This window comes from Siniperca chuatsi, linkage group LG6, assembly GCF_020085105.1.
Source record: "Siniperca chuatsi isolate FFG_IHB_CAS linkage group LG6, ASM2008510v1, whole genome shotgun sequence".
Taxonomy (NCBI): Eukaryota; Metazoa; Chordata; class Actinopteri; order Centrarchiformes; family Sinipercidae; genus Siniperca; species Siniperca chuatsi.
Window position 1 is genome coordinate 8,981,314 of NC_058047.1, and position 15,849 is coordinate 8,997,162.

At 39.5% G+C, this 15,849-nt stretch overlaps 1 protein-coding gene and 1 long non-coding RNA gene across 4 annotated transcripts in view; one reads left to right on the forward strand and one right to left on the reverse strand.

The window, feature by feature from the left end:
* sgip1a (SH3GL interacting endocytic adaptor 1a) overlaps positions 1–8,175 on the reverse strand; it is a 79,635-nt gene extending 71,460 nt beyond the window's left edge. For all 3 annotated transcript variants that reach the window (XM_044201015.1, XM_044201016.1, XM_044201014.1), the window contains exons 1-2: positions 8,046–8,175; positions 4,003–4,123 (exon numbers count right to left, since the gene is read on the reverse strand). The gene's annotated coding sequence lies outside the window, so the exon portion shown is untranslated. The remainder of the gene's footprint in view (positions 1–4,002; positions 4,124–8,045) is intronic.
* A 146-nt stretch (positions 8,176–8,321) lies between these two features.
* LOC122878328 overlaps positions 8,322–15,849 on the forward strand; it is a 45,941-nt gene continuing 38,413 nt past the window's right edge. The window contains exons 1-2 of the long non-coding RNA XR_006378450.1: positions 8,322–8,523; positions 10,282–10,407. This is a non-coding gene — a long non-coding RNA (uncharacterized LOC122878328). The remainder of the gene's footprint in view (positions 8,524–10,281; positions 10,408–15,849) is intronic.

The window sequence follows — 15,849 nt, forward strand, 5'->3', positions numbered from 1 at the left end:
CCTGACCATGCAGTGATGTGAACCAAGTCAACACGAAGAGAGAAGCGCCTTTCCTTCTATGATCAAATCATCAGGTTCACTCACAGCTAACCACTGTCACACCAGCTAGCAGTAAATATGTATTCATTCATGCTCTTCTTTGTCACCTTTTACCATACACTGTCTAATGAATAGGGGTGTCGCGATTTCGATTCTAAATCGAAAATCGATCAAAATGAGCTTTCGATTTCGGCCTTTGAAATCAAAAGCAGGATTGGCGATTCTCCCAGTATTTTTTTCTCTCACAACACTTCAAAGATGACAGCGCATAGCTTACCGGTGGCCTGCAGCTGCACTTTTCGAGACATCATGGCCACTGTAGGAGTCGCAGATGATGGAGAAACAAAAGAAGTCACCGGTGTGGCAACCTTTTGCCTTCCCGGTGAGTTATGTCAACATTGAAAGTGTCGTTAACAGAAAAACTACAGTTTGTAGGCTATGCTACATGTGGGTACCATACACCACCTCAGGCAGTACAACAAATATGACAGAAATTCTAATCCTGGTAGCTTATTGCAGGTGAGGAAACTCAAGCTGTTGTTGTAAAGTGACCTTCTGCCAGCTAGTGACTCTTCTTTTTGTTTTTTTATTTAAATTTGACCATATGGCCTTAGTGTGGTACATTGCCCCCAAAAATACGGCGGTTATATCACACTTGATACCATATAGCCTACCTTTTTAAAGAAGAATTTGAAAATGTAAATGACAGTAGTCAGGGCATAAAACCAATAATCTGTTGATCTTTACAAATCAACACTTGATCGTTTAACAATGGCATAGCAGTCAGTGCTGAAATTTTTTTTTTTTTTTTTAAATCAAAAGTCAAATTGTGGATTTGGAGAATCGTGACACGCCTAGTAATGAAGCATAAATGGTCTCACTTGAACAAATTATACATTATTGTACATTTTCTTTTGCATTTTGTCCTTTATCAACTAAAAGTACCCTTACACATGACACCCTTGTCACTACTTACGTACCTGGGAGTACTCTACCCTAAGCTTGAGGTATGCCAACAAAGAGCAGGTGTTTTACAGATAGGATACCACTCAGTAAACGTCATCTCTTTACTGGGACTTCCCTGGGCTCATGTTGCAACTGTCATGTCCCAAGGCCTCGTGCCATTTCCTGCACACTGCTGAAGCAACATCCCTGCAAACCTCCACCCTGCTCCATCTCTCCCCACCCCTGAAGTGCCCTGATGAGGGATGATGATTAGGCAGCAGTCATTAAATGTACACAGACAAATACCCACCCACAGATTAGGCAGCAGTGAGTGCAGTCAAACCAAAACAACTCAATCTCCACTCAGCGGCAGGGGAAGGCATGCAGGGTGATAAGGCGTGGGGATGGCAGGGTGCCATGTCGAGTGCCTACGTGCCATCCAGCCACTCATGATGCGGTCTGTCTGGTAGTACTGCCAGACAGACACACTGTTCTCTGTCATCAACCCACTTGCTGCCCTGCCCAGGGGGCCAGGCATACACATACACACTACATCAAGCAGCAAGGTTTTCTGTGTAATTACCACTTCCTAATTACTTGATGATCCTGAGGAGGCTGACTGCCAGCTCATAGGTGAATTTGGCTTGTTTAGTCTGATGCCATTTGGGGTATTTGTTTCACAGCTTTAAGTTCTTAAAGCAAGAGTAAGTTAGCTTGGAAGGACACTGTTCTCTGTGACAAATAGTACTGACATGTTATATTTGAGGTGCCAGGTCAGGTGATCAATCAGTCAGTGGTCAGTTAATTAGCTAGTTAGCAAGAGTTATAGGTAACAAAGTTGATCAAATTGGAAGATATTCAGTCAGACTTTGTACCAGCCACCCAAAGGCACAGTTAAAAAGGGGTCAGTTCAGTACAAAATGAAAATCAATTTGCGGAGAATTGAAACTTGAAATTATACTCTTGTATGACTACATTTCCCGACTGCCTCCCTGCCCTGTAGCACCAGTTTGATAACAAACACTGTCAGCCTGGACTATTCTCTGACCCCCTGTTACAAGCCCCTCTGAAAACCCAGTCCTCCCCTCCAGCCTCAGAACAGGGGATGGAAAAGATGAGCTCATTCCTCTGATACTGGGCCGGTCTGGTCTGTGGTCCCCGCGCCCAAGCCTAAATAAACAGTGCCCAAACTTGCTATATAATCAGCTTATATCTATAAACAGTGGACAAGTTTAAATTAGGCCACTCCCAAGAGAACCGGTCTTTGCTTGGACAGCCAGGCTGAGATGACAGAATGGAGCCAGATGAACTGCAGGAAGTTTCAAAGGAGTATTTTAAAGACAACAGAAATAGCACAGGTGTGAGTTACATACTCTCTAACAGCTTCTTTGAAAAGAGAGAAAATTTTAGTATCAAGTTAAATCATTTTTTACTTTATATTAATTTGATTTGGAAGGTTTGGCTCTGTTAAACTGGTAAATGCCCCCCATAAAGAAGAGCTGAATGACTCCACTTCCTAAAGCTAAGGTGGGAACAGAAAATCACAAAGAGCTCTGTCAGAACACTCACATAAAAAACACTATAGCTGAATTAGTTTTGGACAAAAAGAGAAAAACTTGCCTACGCTTGCTTACTGGCTCACTCTAGTTTGGCTGGACACCCACGAGAAAGTTGCTAATATAGGTTATGCGTGTGTGTGCTGTGACGTGCTGGTAGGAGCCCAGATCAGTCTCCCAATGACGCATTTAATACTGAACCCATAATTCATGAGGTATCTTAAAATAGGAGTGTAGATTTTTAAAATCTGTTCTATCTGACAGCATTTCAAATTAGCGAGAACAATGAACCTGCCTCTGACATATTGTAGTAGGTCATGAGGCAGACTCAAAGTCATGATGTAGAAGGTATATGTTGTCATACTAAGGTTCACAAATTGATGAATTAAACCCAACTAGGACCAAGCACAGTTGATATATTCACCACACTTCCTGAGTCAGGAGGGTACAGGATCAGTAACGCAGCAGGAATTTTCTACTATGGTGCAAAATATGTGCAAGTGTGTTTTTGCATATATATGTGTAATGGGTGGGAGTGGATGGGTAATCTGGAAGTATTTAGTGAGCCACTCTTTTCTTCATTTTTTATTTAACAGACTAATAGTTGAATCTAAAAAAGTCAGAAAACTTCCTACTTTTTAATTTTCCTTTATCTTGTTGAGGATCCCCCAATTCATGTCTGGGGGCCAGCACAAGAGTATCAAATTTGATAACAACAGTGAAATATAAATACACAATAAATGTATAAATAAAATATTATGAATTAATAAATAAAACTGTAAACTTTGCTTAAATATATATCAGTCAGTCATGTTCGACTGTGAACTCTCTTTGTAGTGTTGTAGAGACTGCAATGTGCATTTCTGGTCTATGCTATATTGAGGCGTACGAAGAGGGGGCCAGAGCTGACTCTTTCCAGAATGCAGCAGTAGATAACATACACATATACGTAAAAACAAACACAAATTTGTTTGCATGTACTTACACATGCATGCAAAAGCATTTCCTTTTTTTTTTTTTTTTTAAGATTATTTTTTGGGCAAGTTTCACCTTTATTTGACAGCCAATAGAGAGAGAGAGGAAACATGGAGAGAGAGAGGGGGGTACGATATGCAACAAAGGTCCCCGGGTCAGGATTCGAAACATGGACGTTGCGGTTATGTGGTATGCGCCTTAACCATAAGGCTACCAGGGCACCCCATCCAAAAGCACTTCTACCCAGAAAGCATAGCATGCTGCTCTTTCTTACTCATTGCTGTCTTGTTTCACGCCATCTCCTGAGTGTCAAATAATAAAGCATATGTTCTCCTCTTTTCCTCACAGAAAGCCGCAGCTCACCCACACAGCTCACCCAAAAAGGTGCAGCGTCTGTAATGCTCACAGAAGCACGCCTACCACACAACACCTCTAATGCTATTTTTTACAATGGTAAAGTACATCCTTTTTTAAAAACCACACAAACCTCAATGGGAAAAATCTAATCTAATCAGCTGATTAAGGAATTTGTAGTCCCAAGATGTTCTGCCTTTTTCCTTCAGGTCTTTTTAGCCAGCTGCTGTTTCACAGCAAAGCCCATTTGTGATCTGTAACACACAAAAAAAAATCAGTTAACATGATCAGACTAAACATCTATATATCTATCACCTGATGTGTACCCATATAGGTCCTAGAAATTGTTTTAAAAGTAGACCTTGAACTGGCATAAAAACAATTAGTGAACAGGATGAAGGATCACTGCTCATAAACATTCAGTGACTGAACAGATAACTGGCAGGCTAACTTCTTGATGGCAACTTATTTAAAATGATTAATGTATTTAGGAAACTCCTTATTTCTTATACTTAAAACAGAAATGTACAGATAAATTATGACTCAACTGATGGGTTGGTTTGGCCCAAAGGTTGGTGTTTTCCTGAGCATGCAGACAGGCTTGAATGATACTCTGAGGAAATACTTTGCTCCTCCACACTACCACACATACTGTAAGGCTTCCCCCATGAACAATCCATGGCAAAAGCAGCATGAATGACTCACCCCTTCTCCAACAACAACACTTTCTGTATTTAACCATGCAAGTTGGCTGAGGATACATTCTTACTTCTATAATTATTTATATTTGCCCAAACATTTGGGGGAGATTCGGGGCATGGGGAGATATAATACACAAAAGACTATCACACTCATTGCCTTGCTATTTAAGTCCTTTATAAGCCATTCTGACTAGTAAAACTTCAAGAGGTCTGAACAGGTCTGTGCTTGCTGCATGTCTCTCTCACACCACACTTGGGCAAAATAACAGCTGAATATGTTTTACAGTGTTCATAGAAATAAATGTTAAATGTATTGCTAAAACTTAAAAGTTAAATGTAGAATACTTAATTTATATTGAATAAAACATTTTCTTGGCACCCGAGGCTCTGCTACTTTATTGAAACAATTTTAATATTTCTTCCATATATGCTGTGCTGCAATGTGATATAGGATGAGTATTGTCCAAATAGGCATAGCCCAGAATCCATTGCCTGATAATGCTGCATTTGAGGGTTTTCACAGCTCAACACAGGAAACAGAGATCAGAAATTTTCCCAGGCTCTATTCCCAGGCAAAGTTCACCAAAAACTGAAACCTTATTGCTCACTCATCACTCGCAAGCTTGGCAATCCCATCTCTCCCCCACAGCTTTTCCCACATGTCACGAACCTCTACTTGAACTCACTCTACTTCAACTCTCACACGTGCAGTAGGCCTCTGGGATATTAATCCTGTCCCAACACGATACCCACAAGCCCAAACCTAGGTCTAATATCTGCACTGAGATTTTGTTTAAAGACAACTGTTAAATGTCCTCTGTAACTGTCTTAAAGGATAGGTCCATAATTTTACAGGTAGTAAAAACACTAACTTTGGAAGACATCAACTTGATTTGTTTATCTCAGACTGCTGAAGCCTCATGTTAACTTCAGATAAACTGTGGAATGTATTTTTGCACAGGAGAGCTGTGGATTCCCCCATGACTTACATTGAAAGTATATTATTAGGGATCTCTTAACAGCCAGTATGAAAAGGAGGAATGATTACAGCAATGTTCATATGGGCACCTGACTTTTGTTTTAAGACAGACTTAAAAAATTGAATCCATTAAATTCTAATGATTTTTTTTTTATAAATATAAAGCTGATTATTTTTTTTTCTAAGAGTATCTGACTTAATAATTGCCATCAACACACATGTATTTAAGCAACCTAAAAAATGTAAATGTAAAATGTGCTATTAAAGAGTGAACACGCATGTGCTGAAAATGACTCGGACTGCAGTAATCAGACTGTGGCTAGTCCATGCCAGGACCTCCACTGATACAGGATGGAAGTGTTGGAATGGAAGCCAGACCCAGAACTCAGGTGTAGCTCCATGTGAATCATCACATGCAACAACACCTGTTCAGTTTAACTAACACAATTAATTACATCACACCAAAATATTTTGATTGGACACAAATATCATCACATGCTGATGTCGTACAGTCTGGCCTCAGATATTTTGATTCAACACTCTCCAGGCATCAACACTACAGCTCTTACAAAACATACTGTAATTAATCAAACTGATTTCCCAAACAAATGGTAATTATTTTTCAGTTGTCCCAAACCTCATGATGCAGTGAGCCTGGCCAATCGACCTGAATGAATTGACTGGAGTACACTGACGCCAAAACATTAATTACTCAGCTGTTTCAGACGACAAAAGCAGATCAGTCTTGTGTCCCCTTCTCTTCTCTCTACTCTGTTCTCCAGCCCTTGCTTTCACGTGCTGGATTGCAAGATTGTGTAATAAACTTTAACTAGCTGCTAGATTGTCTCCATTGTGTTCATAGTATTGTTAGGGGTTCTACAATTTCAAGGCCCTAGGTGACTAATGTCAGGACCCAACTGTGTCAAGACTACAGTGGCTTGTATCCCCAAAAGCACTCCCTTAACATTCATAAAAACCCTGATCAGAAGACAAGTGTTGTACATTTGGAACTCATGATTAAAAAGAAGATTTTAAATGACCTGTAACTTGCGTTCACACTGCAAGCAGCATCCACAACAACAAGTCACTCTAAGTCTTTTAATCGCATATAGATCACAGCAACATGTGAAAACCGTGCAAATTTATGGATTGTCAAAAACCCACGGCAACATTTTCTGCAGTCAGTGTTTGTTAACTGGCAAACACATTTCCAGTCTTCCTGGTTTTGCAACCAAGGTGACTTAATTTCCTGAACAGTATACCACCTGGCAAGTGCAAAATACTCAAGAGGTCAATTAAAAATACTTATCTTCCACTACAGGAATAATGTGTCAAAAGCCATGGTTGGATAACAGTATTTCAACATTTAATAATCACACTAAAACGACTCTCGCAGGACACTTTACTGGCAAAAACTGATGGTAAAATATAGCAGGCAACTGCGTTAATGTGTATACGTCATCCATATCAGCTAGTACTAAAACTCTTACTCAAGAGTTCAGATTAAATGGCATAAGCCTTATATGTACAAGAGATTTGGGGTTTACCACCATTTTAAATTTCATTACTCAGACAAGTATGATGAAGGATGCTACCAGTTACCAAGTAAATGCCAGTTTCCTGTTTCATTTTTAGGATGTGAACTGTTCTGCACAGGGTCTCTATGGTTACGGGAACATTGCTTACGCATAAAATGACACAGACCAGCTCAGGGGGAAGTAAGGTTACATTATTTACTGTAAATGAATTTCTGGTTAATTATTTTATTTACTATCACAAATACACACACACAACAAAAGGTTTTAGCCCTACGGTGAGCTAACCCATGAAATATTTTCTGTGTTCCTCCAGTCTTGTTAATTCTCACTTCTGACTCACATGGTGTTTTATGATAAGCTAAGTTTTATTACTAACTCTAGAAAAATGCCCACACTCACTGCTTCTCTACTTGCAGCCAAATTACTTCTTTGCCAAGTTGAGTCAGTTTTATACTATTTGTCGATACCATTAGCTTGTCAATTTAACAACAGCAAAGGTTTTGTATCTGGACCTGGCCTGAGTGAGGGGCGTGGATGTATCAACAGTGCTGGGTGGTGTCAAATGGTTTCCTACAAATGATCAGCATCCTACCACCTTTAAGCTAAATGTTTAGCCATTGTGGATTGCTACTGTATTTGTAGTTGGCAAAATTTTACCTAATATAGGTAGCATTAGCTGTACATCTGCCCATTATTTTAGCCAGTAAGAGTTTTTCCTTTGAATAAATTTTAAGCAAAGCATTGTAGAGCAGTTGAAATACAATGTGGTAAAATTATACACTATTATTTAAGGCTAGTTCAAACTAATTTCATCTGGGCAGTGTCTAGCACCAGTGTGGACCTGCATGTAGCGTTAGCTAACCATCGTTTTTACATTCAGCTTATCAGTTAAAATAGTTGATGTTTACATTTGAGTCTGTTAGCCTCTGTTTTTCTCAAAGATAAATACAACACTTACCGCTAATAGGACAAACTTTTGATTCCTCAAAGTATCTTCTGTTCTGGTGAAAACGAAGATATTCTGACTCCTTCACAGATATGAAAAGTCTCTACTCATTTCCAAACTTGCGACTGCTCAGCCAATGAAATATGGTCGCCGGAAGTGACATGCGTTAATTGTTATCGCTTTGCTCGGCTTGAATCACGCGTCAACAAAATTTAACGTTTTATTATCAGGTCAATGTATCAATATCTATCTTAGTTAATTTTTATAAAATGTCTACATACAATGATTCATAAAGGTTGTATTTATATTTGTCATATATTTCTAGAACTCTATGACAAATTGGGCAAGGAGATGTGTCACTTCCGGCTACCGTAACAGTTTTAATCGTTTGAGAAGAGTTCGGCAACTTGTTAAAAATCAGTATATGGAATATTTTTGTTCCAGCTGGATAGAAGTCTTATAGGAACCCGGAAATATCTTCTAAACGGCAGTAAGTTAAGTGTTGCCATATTACCAGTTAAGATGTCAGTCAAGTCTCAAACCTTAAAACGACACATGCAAGACATCAAAACACATTTCAGCATGTATACCCAAGAAGGAAAGAAAACAACCAGCTTCTCTTTAACCATCCATAAGTCGTGCATGTACTATTTTTGCGGGGGTTTTATAAGATTGTTTATTTTCTCACACCTATTGTGAAGCAGAATAGCTGAATTGGGAAATGCCACGTGTAACTGTAAATCGTATTTTACTAATTGGGCTGATTGTACACCTGACCAGCAATTCACCCAACCCCTTGGTTAATAATTCATCAAAACAGGCCAGGAAAGTAATTCCCTCCGGCAAACCACAACAAGCGGCCCAATACTGTTGCATAACAAGCACGACTCACCCTGTTCACCTGCATTTGATTTTTCCAAATGTTTGTAACAGCATATGAGACCGAACTTGGCCCCAGAGCATGCAAACTGTACCTGATCCGCGTGATGATCCTCTTTTACCAGTATGCAGAAAGGCTGTTTGTTTTGCAAAGTATGTATACAGTATGTTAGGAATGGTGCATATCAGACTGCAGGTTACTGTTTTGTTCGGTACGCATGGCATGCTTGTTTGACTATGCCTAGAGGCAATGTGTGTGTGTGTGTGTGTGTGTGTGTGTGTGGTGTCTCCGCCCGCGGAGAGAGGTCCAGCTGGGACTATTGGCAAATGTCTTCACTATTGTTTTCCTGACAAAAAAGCCTTTAGAAACCCCATTAATCAATCAAATAAAGTATAAATTTATATTTTATTAATTTTAATTTAATTAATTAGAAATATACATCTTATGAATATGTGCTCTGACCAGCATCTATAATATACAGCAACCAAACATTATTTTTATTATAATTTAATCTGCTGATTTATGTTATTGATTAAACACTTGGTCTATAATAGTGTAAAAAATAGTGAAAATTTCCCAGAGCCCCAGGTGAAGCCTTTTAAATTGCTTTGTTTGACCAACAGTCTCATACCCAAAGATTTACTATTATAGAAGACTAAGAAAATATAAAAATTTTCACATATGAGAAGCTTGAACCATTAACCACCATCAAATTGCAGAATTGCAGATTAATATTTCTGTTGATCAACTTTCAGCTCTAATAATATGATATTTTGAATCTGCGTGTGTGTGTGTCAGAGTTTATCTGTGTCAATACCTGCTGTACGAGACATTGCCTGCATGTAACTGTGGAGATGTTATCCCACAGAGAAATGTCTAGAGAATGTGTCTCAGTATTCAACTCTAACACAGTTGCCATGGCAACCTGATCGACAGAGAGGACTTGGCTGTCCCTGCAATAGGATGTGAGAGAAAAAGCCTGTCAAAATCCCAATTCACTGCGTCTTGTGTCTGGCTGGCTGTCCCTCTCTCTCTCTTGCTGTTATAGTCTCTCTCTGCACGTGTACTCATTCACACATTTACACACACTTGCATACACACATGAACACACCCTAATCAATTTGTTTGGGGAACGCTGCCTGTCTACCAGGGGCAGCTTAATTGCTCAATTTCTACATTCTAGTTAAAGTCAAAGAGTAAATCCATAAGATCCTAATTTATTTAAGTTGATTTGATTTTTGGGGTGAAATCTTTGGTGCTGGGCAGTTAACTGCTGTTTCTGCCTTGCATCCTCAAACAGCGTGGTCCATATTGAGATGTACTTTTACAATTTTGAGTTTACGATCTTCTTTTCTTTATTTCACTCAGAACTCAGATGCTGCTGGATACATGCAACTCATCATTCCCTATGCCCCAGAGGCTCCTTTCCTGTGAGGATTGACCCATGTGTTCAAAACACAGTCCAAGATGTCTTCAACCAAAACTTTCACTCAGGTTTGTTGTAAACATTAGCTCCTCTTCTCCTCTCCTGTCCTTTCCTCTGCTCTCATCACTGAGGCCAGACCAGGTCACTGCACATGCTCAGTTCAACCTGTCGGAACAAATCAGAGCTATTGCACTAGCTACCTAACTGGGACAGGAAAAATACATAATGGTAGAAAAGAAGGATAGCACAATATTGAGCTGAAAAGAAGTAGAAAATAGAAATGAACACAGGTTGCGTTTAAAGGAGAGGAATCAGGTCCTGCTCTATAGCAAGCCCAACTTAGGCCTGATTGGATTTTGTTGTCTTGCTTCTCAGAATCCATCAACACTACAACCTGAGAGTTCATTCTCTCTCATTATGTTGTTGTGTCGCATGTGTGAATGTGTGTGAGGATAGCTTATGCCATTTATGTGTCTCTTTGTCAATTGTTCTTTATTTAACCCTGGCTAGGAATACCACCATGGTTGTGTGTGTGTTTGTGTGTACACTGTTGTGTATAGTATTGTAGCCCAGCTTATTTGTGACTTTAATAATTTTCTGCACATTCGTGAATCCAAAGTAAAGTAGTTAGATTTTTGTTTTTTAACAAAGCTATTTCAGGCGAGCAACCATGTATTCATCTTGCTGCTCAATGATTACATATCATTCAGTTTGGTAGCTAGATTTCCTCTTTTCCTTCCTTCTGAAGCTAATACCTGACTTAACTTAACACATGTTAGATTATTAAAAAACTCAAAGATCTACCAAGAGCAGGTCCTCTTCCACGGAGGTCGGCATGTTGCACCGCCATGTTTCTACAGTAGCCCAGAATGGACAAACAAACACTAGGGCCGTTTGCATTTTTCGCAGGTTTTGCGGCGACCGTAGTTTCTCCTACACACTCGGAAGGGTGATTCGAGCAGTATTCAAATGGTTGCAAACTGTAATTTCACCATTAGATGCCACTAAATCCTACACACTGCTCCTTTAATGCTACTACTTTTTTTTTTCATTTTTCTCTGGAATTGGTAGGTCTACTGTAGGTTGTATATTGAAATTCAGTAGTTATTCTGTTCATCTGGTACTTGTATCTCTGATACTTTATCAGTTTATTGTATAATTTTTTGTCTTTATATTGTATTTGTTGGTCTGTGTGCTCTGTACTCCCTGCAAGTGACACCTATTGCATGTTTTCTGTCCTGGAAGAGGGATCCCTCCTCTGTTGCATTTCCTGAAGTTTCTCACATTTATTTTTCTTACTAAAGTAAAGTGTTTTTGTTTTTTTCAGTCTCAAAATGATCCAAGTTGAGTCTAAGTTGCTAGTGTTGTATGCTGTACATATTGTAAAGTCTTCTCGGACGAACCTATGGCTTATATAAATAAATTTGACTTGACAAACAGGAGCCTCCAGGGTAAAACTGTAGGCAACGTCATATGTGAAGTAATACTTTTGAAAACCATTAAAAATATTATTTGTGATGATAGAGTTGTCTAGTGGTCAGAGAATGTGTTCTTAAACAAGATGACCCAGGTTCAAGCCCTGTAGCTGACCTGTATGTGCCTGTCATTAACTATAAATGCTCTGAAGTACAGGAAATTACTGGAAGGAATGGTGTTACGGGAGAACAATATGTGAAAGACACACACATATGTTCTCATGCATGCAAGCCAAAGAACTGTTCCCATGTGCTACAGACCTCTATGATTTGGGAAGGGTGCGTGAGAGTAACATATGATTTATAAAGTTTAGAGTAATATAACCAAAGGGCTCAGTGACACAGCTGTGGAAGAACCAGAGAAAATTGGTCACGCTATTGAAAAACACACATTCCTCCTTCTAGCTCTCAGTCAGAAGTTTTTTCTCCCCTACTTTTTCTAAGGAGTGAACAATTGTGATTACTCAAAGTTTATGTCTGTTCATCACAGTGATTTAAAGGGAGTGTTTTAATAGATAGACAGACAGATAGTTCTAATCAATGGACTGGTCCACGGCAGGCAGGTCACACCACAGCCTTTCACTTCTCTAGTAGGCCTTTTCCATACACATATTGGCTTGGCTTGACTCGGTTTGACTCTGCGCGTCAGCCCAGCACGGCAGGAATTTGCATCTCCATTACAGGGCAACCCGCTTGAAGGTGTGTCTTTAACTGATGAACACTGCTGTCACCCTGAACATCCCTCTGAACCCCGTTCACAAATCTGGCAGTGCAATAAAGCATTGTTTGATAGTCTATATGGGAAAAAAAGGAACAACAAGGGTTGAGTCTCGCAGCACGCTTGTTTGAGGGGGAGAAGGGGGATTGTCACAGGTTAACCGCAGTCGGCGAGACATAGCAACCAGCTTGGAGGCGGGTCGGGCACGGCTTTGGCCTAACTCCAGAGATTGTCCATCTCGGACGCAACTTGGCGCATTTAAACTGGTAATGGAAAAGCAAATCAACACGGCATGGTTTGACTTGGCGCGGCCAAAAGGGTGCTGATGTCACTTACGCTGCTTGTATGTCTTACCATACTAAGTAGTTTGTGACTGTGATGAACAGCACAGTCCAAGCTAAAGATGACAGTAATCTATTTTGTGGAAGCAATCAATACTTGATACAAATGTATCAGCTGAGTTTTCTGGACCATTGTTTTGTCTATGTCCTAGTAGGATTTGTGGCTTATGTCTATGGCCTATGTCTAAACATTCAGCCCACTGAGCAAATCCTATCATCATATTTTTCCTGTGCAATATACTCTTTTCAGTTTAAAATTCCCTATTTATTGATATTGATATTTATTCATACCTCTATTACTGCTGTGCAATATCCTCTGTCTCATTATAAATAAGCTACACTTAACTTGGCAGTTCATGCACTATTACCTTATACCGTATTATTATCATCAACCGGTAAACCCACTTTGTACTTCACACTTATATTATTTTATACTTATACCCACTTGGCACTTAATTTATTTTGTATTAGACCTGTATTATAGTGTATTATATTTTTTGCTTAGTAATTCTATTCCTGTGTGCACTGACGTGATAGTGAGCTGCTGTAGCAAAAGAGTTTCCCCTCAGGGATCAATAAAGTATTTCTGATTCTGATATGAATCTTATCAATCATCTGTCTTTGTTGCTGTTTCCAGAGGTTTAGTTGATTTGAGCTAAATTAGTAGTTTTGGTATTTTCTAATATTGGACTTATGATATGATACTTATACACCTGTGCTGCAGTAAACTAAGGGGTTTAGTAAAGTGACAACCCTGTGTTGTTATGGCAGACATTTTCCAGAAAGAGAGAGCATGTTGCTCTCAGGAATAAGGTGGTGGCTGTGGAGCTCTCAGGCCCAACCTCCACCACCCCACTGTTCGTACCAGGCTGAGGCTTGAGGTAAACTTAGTCCCCTTTTTATCCAGTGCAATCTTGGATGTACTGCGGTGTGTTTGAGACTTCTGGTTCACATGTTTGTGAGCACCACTGAATGTCTCAGCAGACATTGCCAGTGCCCTGGTTACAACCTAGAAGTGCTGACTCATATCCCCCAAAATGCTGCCAGCTATGTCCACCTGTTCTCTCATTGCTTTCGCAACTGCAATGAGGACTCGTCAAGGATCAGGCTGTCAGTAGTGTTTCTCTGCACCCTCAGCCGCTTCATCATCTCTCCTCTAGTTTGCTCGGGCAATTATAAATAGCCACATGTATCCATCATGAGACTGATTTACTTGCTTCACTTACAAGGTTAAGCTTAATGGTATGCGCTCTACCAGGTGAGCTACCGGGGCACCCCAGCTTTTCTTGTTTAATGGCAACACAGCCAAGCTGGCTTAATGACACAAACATGAAACCATGAAAAGCAAAAGTAATTTTAAAATAACGATTTCGTTCAGAAAATGCATTTATTTTATTCAGTTCAATGTCTTGAAAGAAAAAAGGTAATAATAATCAATTTCTTTACAAAATGATCTGCCAATCCTGTAGCTTGTCATTTTTAACAGTGTATTTCTCTGAGAGCAGCAGCAGCAGTATTTGACCCAGCTGGCCCACAGCCAGCTATAAAACCACAATGACGCAAAAGCAAGATCCACATAATTAGCATTAAAAGAGAAGATATTTAACCCTTTGTGGTTATAATAAATGTAAGCTGTTACATTAAGCCAACACCGAACAGATTGGGTACTGAATGCACCCTGTATGTGCGATCTCTCACTTAGATCAGATTCCTTAATTTAGCCACTCGGTGCAAGGGTTAAATTCCTAAAACATTACAATCCTGCACACAGACAGCAGTGGCTTGCCCTCGTTGTAGGCAGTCATTGACCAGATAAACAGGTACCTCTGGTCCACCTGTTTATGATTTCACAAATAAGACTTTTTTTTAATTTCAACTCTTAATGAGTCTACTGACATCAAAGGCTGAAAAAATTAAATGTTCCTGTATGTAGCCCATACTCACATACACTGTACTTACAAGTATATAGAGTATGCATTCTCTTACATACATGCTGTGTTTATTGCCATACTTTTATATCATGATGAGCTGCCTTTCTACAGACGGCTCTAAAATACTAACAAGCAACATCTGGGAAAAATTAAACCCAGTTTAATTGACGCACATACCCTTATGTAATGACATTTATCCTGACACCCAAGTTGGCTTCTGATATTAGGGATTAGATTGAAGACTGAGAATAGATTGAATACTTGTTACAAGTGCAGTTTTCCCTTATTTTAGGAATTCACAAGAAATGTGTGGCTGTAACTACATAAGCTAAGGTTGATCATTGCACGACTATCAAAAGAATAACACTTGTCTGGAAATTTTTGTAGTTTAGTATTGGGGTTTGTATTAGAAAGAGGTCTAATATTCTCTCCACATTGGCTTATTTTTTAAAGAGAGATTTGAGATATCAGTTAAGAGATGAGAGATTCATGAAGTGTACACACCAACACACTCCTTCTGTTTTTCTTTCTCTTTTCTCTGAATGTCTCTCATTGATTCACATGTAGAGAATACAATGGCCAATTCTTTTATCTCCCAAGCTAACCATTTCCTTTCCTTGGCTGAAAATATCTCATGTACATTGTGCTACACAGGGGAGAGGTTAAGTGATGTCATTTTCCTCAACTGGTGGGAAATGCTTTGCTCTGTTTTTAGCTTTATTAGATAACCCAGCCATCCCCGTGGACCTCTGTCTTTGTAAAGGAGTGACAGGGGAGGCCACTTGTCCCATATGCCAGTCTTTGTCCATCTCTTTCTTCCATCTATCTTTCTTTCGTCATATGTACGCAAGTAGTTTTATCAAATCACATCTCTTGCTTTTACTAGGCTTACTATGGTCTGGGTGAATACCCGATTCTGATTGGCTGTAGGATGTCCATTAATTCCAGATAATGGACACCTACTAAGTAGTTTCAGTGAAACTGTCTGTTCACCGTTGTAACTGAATGCGCTGGCTAGTATAAGGACGGGACGCAACACCTCCAC